The sequence below is a fragment of the Pholcus phalangioides genome, unplaced genomic scaffold (assembly GCF_987345545.1).
Source record: "Pholcus phalangioides strain wild (caught in Gottingen) unplaced genomic scaffold, Ppha-v1.0 ptg000004l_1, whole genome shotgun sequence".
Taxonomy (NCBI): Eukaryota; Metazoa; Arthropoda; class Arachnida; order Araneae; family Pholcidae; genus Pholcus; species Pholcus phalangioides.
The window spans coordinates 24164313-24170051 of NW_028301597.1; the positions used below are offsets into that span (position 1 = coordinate 24164313).

Genomic DNA, 5739 nt, shown 5'->3' on the forward strand with positions numbered 1-5739 from the left:
AAATTTTCTTTTCTTTGACTAACGTGTGATTTATTTGATTAATTTTTCAAGCAGTTCTTCAAAAATATAAATTTTATTCAAATAATTAGATAAAGCGTGTCTCAACATTTTCTTGAAGTTACGGAATCCATAATAGAAAAATTATTATGAAATAATTCCCATACTGGGGAAACCCTTGAGGCAATATTAACATTCCACGTGTGCCATTGGACAAGCATCCATGCTTAAAAAGTATAGATGACTGGTTACGATGCGGAGATGAATTCTGGAAAGGAAATTCATAGGCCTAGGCAAGGAATTCAAATTCACCGTTCGCTTGTGTTCCGGCAGGGCGAGTGCATTAGACCCACCGGTTCTCGACTTGAGGTCCTATGGGTTCCCTTTGAGGCCCTGGGATATTCTAGGGGGGAAAGGGATCAAAAATCGAATAAGAGGGGGGAACTACGAGAAATGGTAAAGGAACTATGGAGAGCTGTGAAAAATAGTTTTCAAGTGTAATGGCGGGGGGGGGGGGGGAGGAGAAAGAGTTAATACTTTTAGAACCCGGCAAAGCGGTCCGTAGAACCAGAGTAAGCTCAACCCACGGTGTTTGAAAGGGCTCTTTCTCTCTCATATCCATGGGGGGGGGGGGGGGGAGCTACATGAAGATGAGATCTGATGCTAAGATTTTTGAATATAAGTATGAAAATATGTGGTTTAGCTGTTACGTCCAGCTGAGTATAAGGCCCCAGAACATAACACTTTGTCCGAGGAGCCACGATAGTGAGACGACCATGCGTAGAACTCACACAAGAAGCACAAGCTCACTGATTTCTCTCCCAAGGTAGGCGCGGACTCACGGTGATGTGTCGGAAGAAGCGATGCAGAATCATTGGATTATCTTGTACTTTACACAGACCTACTTCCCCCCCCCCATATAATTCGGCACCTGGGAAGAATGATCACCCCCCCCCCCCACTCTGGATCCGTGCCTGGCCCAGGGGTTCCAGAGATCGACGTAAAATTTTTGTTCATTATAAATTTAGTTGTTTACTAAATTCAATAAGTAGAAAGGGCCTCACCGTTGGATGAGGTTAGGGCCTTGGTTGTACCCAGAACCCCTGTTTTGGATAAGATGGGAGGGGGTGCAAGGGAAGAAAATGTGGTCATGAACTGAAAAAGTTTGTACGCAACAGAAACATGGATTTGTCTTTCCTTAGAGCTCTGTCTTGATCTTTCTCTGTACGTCATATTTAGGGCTATTGTCGTCACAAGCTATTAGCTTCGTTTGAGGCGCCAAGCGAGGCGGACGGACTCCTTGTCCGCCATCTTGGAGCGGTACAAAACCAGTTTATGTTCAAAGTGACTTCTAATCGTTAACGAAAAATCAAGATGAAGGAACAGCAATTAGAATTCAATGAAAATTAATGAAACCACAGAAAAGGTTAATGAAATTCGGTTGGATCTTTTGTTCCTGTAAAGGAGTTTACTGCATCGCACTTTTGTGCACTACACAGAAAATAACAACAACGACAATTTCATTAATACATTCTGTGATCAGGCAGTGCGAAATAGCGATGCTATTAGTCGCCCTAGGACACGACCTCGTTATATAAAACCACCTAGGTTATATAGGTGGTCGTGCCTAGGAGCCACAAAACCAGTAAGGAGTTTAAAAATATGTTGAAGTCGGCGATTTTGAGCTAGATAAAAAAAACGTAGCGTTCTCTCTAGCTGTTTCAAAAATTCTTCACAAATATCGTAATACAGGAATTTATCAAAGCGAAGTATATCGAAGGAAAGTTTAACATCAACAGGCAAGATTTGAAAGAATACCGTTGTAGCGAAATATGTCTCATGTTTTCGAGTATCATTAAACGAGGATTCATCGTTTTGCCCGAAAGTAGAAGTCTAAAATATTTGCATGAAAAGCTCAAGAGCTGCCATTTTTATGTGTATTCAGTCATTGGAAATCGGGGAAAATTTACATTCTTAGTAGCTAATGAAATAGTAGATGGTAGGAAAAAAATTTCACCTGCGCCGCCCGGGAATCGAACCCGGGTCGCAAGAATGGGAATCTTGCATGATGCCACTACACCAGCGGCGCGACAGTTGCGATCCAACAACAAATATTTATATGTCTTTAGCAACAAAAGGTATTTTTTCCTCGGACCACTCTTGAACTGAATTACAGCTGTCTTATATAACGCAATATTGTTTTATATACGAAATAACATCTATGAGTATATACATATAATCTTGGAGGAGTAATTTCATATGAAATAAAAAGGAGGAATTCTAAACTAAGCATCTATTTCAAAATTTTCAAGCGATATTTGAATATGAATAGAAAATAAATTACGGGAAAATATTCAGAAATTTGAGTCCGGAAAATAAAATTCATAAATTCTTTTCTAGACTTCGTTCTTAGCATACGAAGTACAAAATCGATATTTCCTTGTGGCAGCATTTGATAGCTGTATCCGACCGAAATCCTGAAAGTAAATTCTTAAACACGACAAGCTGCTATTTACATGGGTGTTAGTCAGCAATTAACAGCTGTGAATCAATGGGAAATATGAATAGTAATTATGAAAACAAAAAAAATTATGTATATGTACATATTAAGGTTTTAACTATTAGGAAATACTTTTGGGATGAGATCATATGACGAGATAGAATGTATAGCTGGTCCGATTAATCGATCATTTCTTAATCACTGTTCGAAATTTCAGTTGAGTTTATAGACTCGCGATCCAATCCGATTAAATTTAAATTTAAATTTTCCATTAAATGTGCAAACTACAGTCGAATCCCGCTATGAAGAAGCCCAAGAGACCGGAGAAATCACTTCGTGTTAACGAAATTTCATTATAAAGAAGTTCCAGGTTTTTGAATTGTTCCTATACAAACTTAGCTGGGGGGGGGGGGATTAGAAAAGTGTTCGTTAAAACGAGAATTTATCGCTATAAAAGGTATTCGTTAAAATGGGATTCGACTGTAACTTGATTTTTATTTGAGAAAACTGATTAGATTTCTGAAATTATGCTGTTATACATAGCCTTTTGGAAAGGTGGCCATAATCGTAAAAGTTGAGACATTTTATTATCGATGCACAATTTACGTTAAAATAGCGAAACCATATAATTCAAAATTATTACACTTGTGTTTTTTTTCACAGAAAAAACACGACAAAAAGACATTTTACATTTCCTCCTGTTTCATTTAGACACTTTTTAAGAGATTTCATGTAGTTTTTCAATAAATTTCATTAAACTTTATTCATAAATAGAATACAATATTATACAAAAAAATTTACAAGGAGACAGCTTGACTATTACTCGCAGTCACAAAACTGTGAAATAACATACAGGGTGCCCTGTAAGTGCTAATGCGGCCTTTATCTCATCAACCGTCCGTCGTAGAGGTGGGATTCCAATTTAAAAAAATGCTTCGCATCAGAGTAGAACTATATCCAGAAAGTGTCTCTTTCTTACATGTTTTGCAGGCTGAAAAAGAAATCTCTATTATTTTATATGTTCATTCATTTTGTAAGAAAGGTGCGTGAAATTAAAAATAAATAATAAATTGTCTGAAAATCATAAAAGATATTTCTGATGTATTTTTCCAGTCAGATAAAAATGTGATGGTAAAAGTGTATTAAACTGAAATATCAAATAATATTCATTCTATACAGTGAATCAAGACTCTAAAAAGAAGCAAAAAGTAAGGGATTTGCACTTCATAATTTATCTACGGAAAACGAGCGTCAGTGTAGCTAAATCGGGAAAAGGTTCATCATTTTTTTACGCTTGAATAATTAAAGAAAAAGGCCTAGCAGGAAACAGTTTTGAATGAATATATTATGGTGAATATGATAAATACGGTTTTTATGCATAATAACGGACCATTTTTGCAAATTTGATTACTTTTGTGAATTTATCACATTTACCGGTGATTATGTATAATCCCCGACAGATCAGACACGACCCAGGCTCTGTCCCTCCCGGGATATAAGCCTTTTACCCTTCATATGTATAATCCCCAGCTCGTATTGGTGAATATGATAAATCGTTAATGAATTACTTGAATTTACTAGACATATATCACCGGTAAACGTGATAAATGTAGTGAAGTTTAACGACACATAACAAGCATTACACAGAAACAAACTTCACGTCAGGTTTCACTGCACGTACACACACACATTCCCGCATGTACCAATTCGTTAGAGGTTCCGCAGAGGAATATGGACGAGGTGCATGTGTGGTTTAGTAGTAGTAGTAGTAGTAGTAGTGAAGTTTAACAAACTTACCGAGACGCTGAGTAATAACCGGCGATTATGTATAATCATCGATTAATCACATTTACCGAAACAAATATGTTTCTTACATCGAAACCGGCAAATCTAATGTCCTATTTTAAGAGCAAACAGTCCGTATTCATATCGACTGTTTTTCTTCCTTCTCAAAACATTAATTTCATGGCGTTATTTTTTCTGTAAATACATTTGTTTGTTTCTGGAACAGGATCCTGATATAGCTAATGCATGTTCCCATTCCACACCCTGCCAGGAAAATAATGATTCTAATCTAATAGGGTGAGTTCGAATCGATTTATTTGCTATTTTTCTCGTTCCTGGCGAAAATATTCGCTATTAAAAAGCGTTATGCTTAATACTTTTATACAGGGAAAAATATGTCTACTTCTATCGTTGTTTATTTCTTAGGACGAACTTAGCCTCGGAAAAGCGAAGAATGACTTTAGGAGAACGCGAAGACACCTTTTTGAAAATAAAACCAAGCATTCTATTCGATTTTTTAACCACCGCTGTTCAGAAATTTTGGAAATATTAATTTTTTTGCAGTGGGGTTTTCCCAAACTTTTTCAAGGGAAATCGGGAAGAAATTTATCGGCAGCCTCTCCATAAAGTAACCACATGTTCCGGTCTTTTAGGACATTCCAGATATTTTTGCTAGCTAAATGTGCTGTTTCAAAAGCATTTTTTCAGCATGCTTGATTCTCACCGTTTTTTTTTTCTTTTGTAATCAATGATGAATGAAATCAAATTTCTTTTCAATATTTAGTTGGCAGAACTGTATTTATTTTGAAATTTCAAACTCCACTGCATGAATCCTGTGGACGGTGCCATCCATCATCGCGAGTTAGGACGGAATGCATTTTTTTTGCAATATGATATTTTCATAGAAACACCAAAATTTAGGAATCTGCAACTTTTACTTCTAATATTCAAGAAAGATGGCAGCACTTCTACAACATGAAACACGAAAACTTTGACTAGGGTTTCCAAATTTCCGACATTTTGCAGCCCTCGCGAATCGGGAAATCGTATTTCCCGAGAATTCTCGATAATTCCCGAAATCCCCCTATTTACAGTGAAACCCCGTTTGTACGACTCCCCCCCGTTTATACGGCGGGGTTTGTTTTTCGGCCTCGATTACTCTTTATACTGTACATTCTAAAGTTAAAATATTTCATTTATGCACCCCACAACTTCAATTAAACGACGCTTTCACGACCCGTATATTAAATTTTATAATTGACTAAGATTGTATTATAGGGGCATAATATAATAATATATAAATAATATAATAAATAATAATAATAATATAATAAATAATAATAATAATATAATAAATAATAATAATAATATAATAAATAATAATAATAATATAATAAATAATAATATAATAAATATATATTATATTTATGTTATTATAATATTAATGATCCATGCAG

At 35.9% G+C, this 5739-nt stretch overlaps 1 non-coding gene across 1 annotated transcript; it reads right to left on the reverse strand.

Annotated features, from left to right (window-relative positions):
• Window positions 1-2015: 2015 nt before the first annotated feature.
• TRNAG-CCC (transfer RNA glycine (anticodon CCC)) lies at window positions 2016-2086 on the reverse strand. The gene has a single exon. It is a non-coding gene; the product is annotated as a tRNA-Gly (tRNA).
• Between the last annotated feature and the right edge of the window lie 3653 nt (window positions 2087-5739).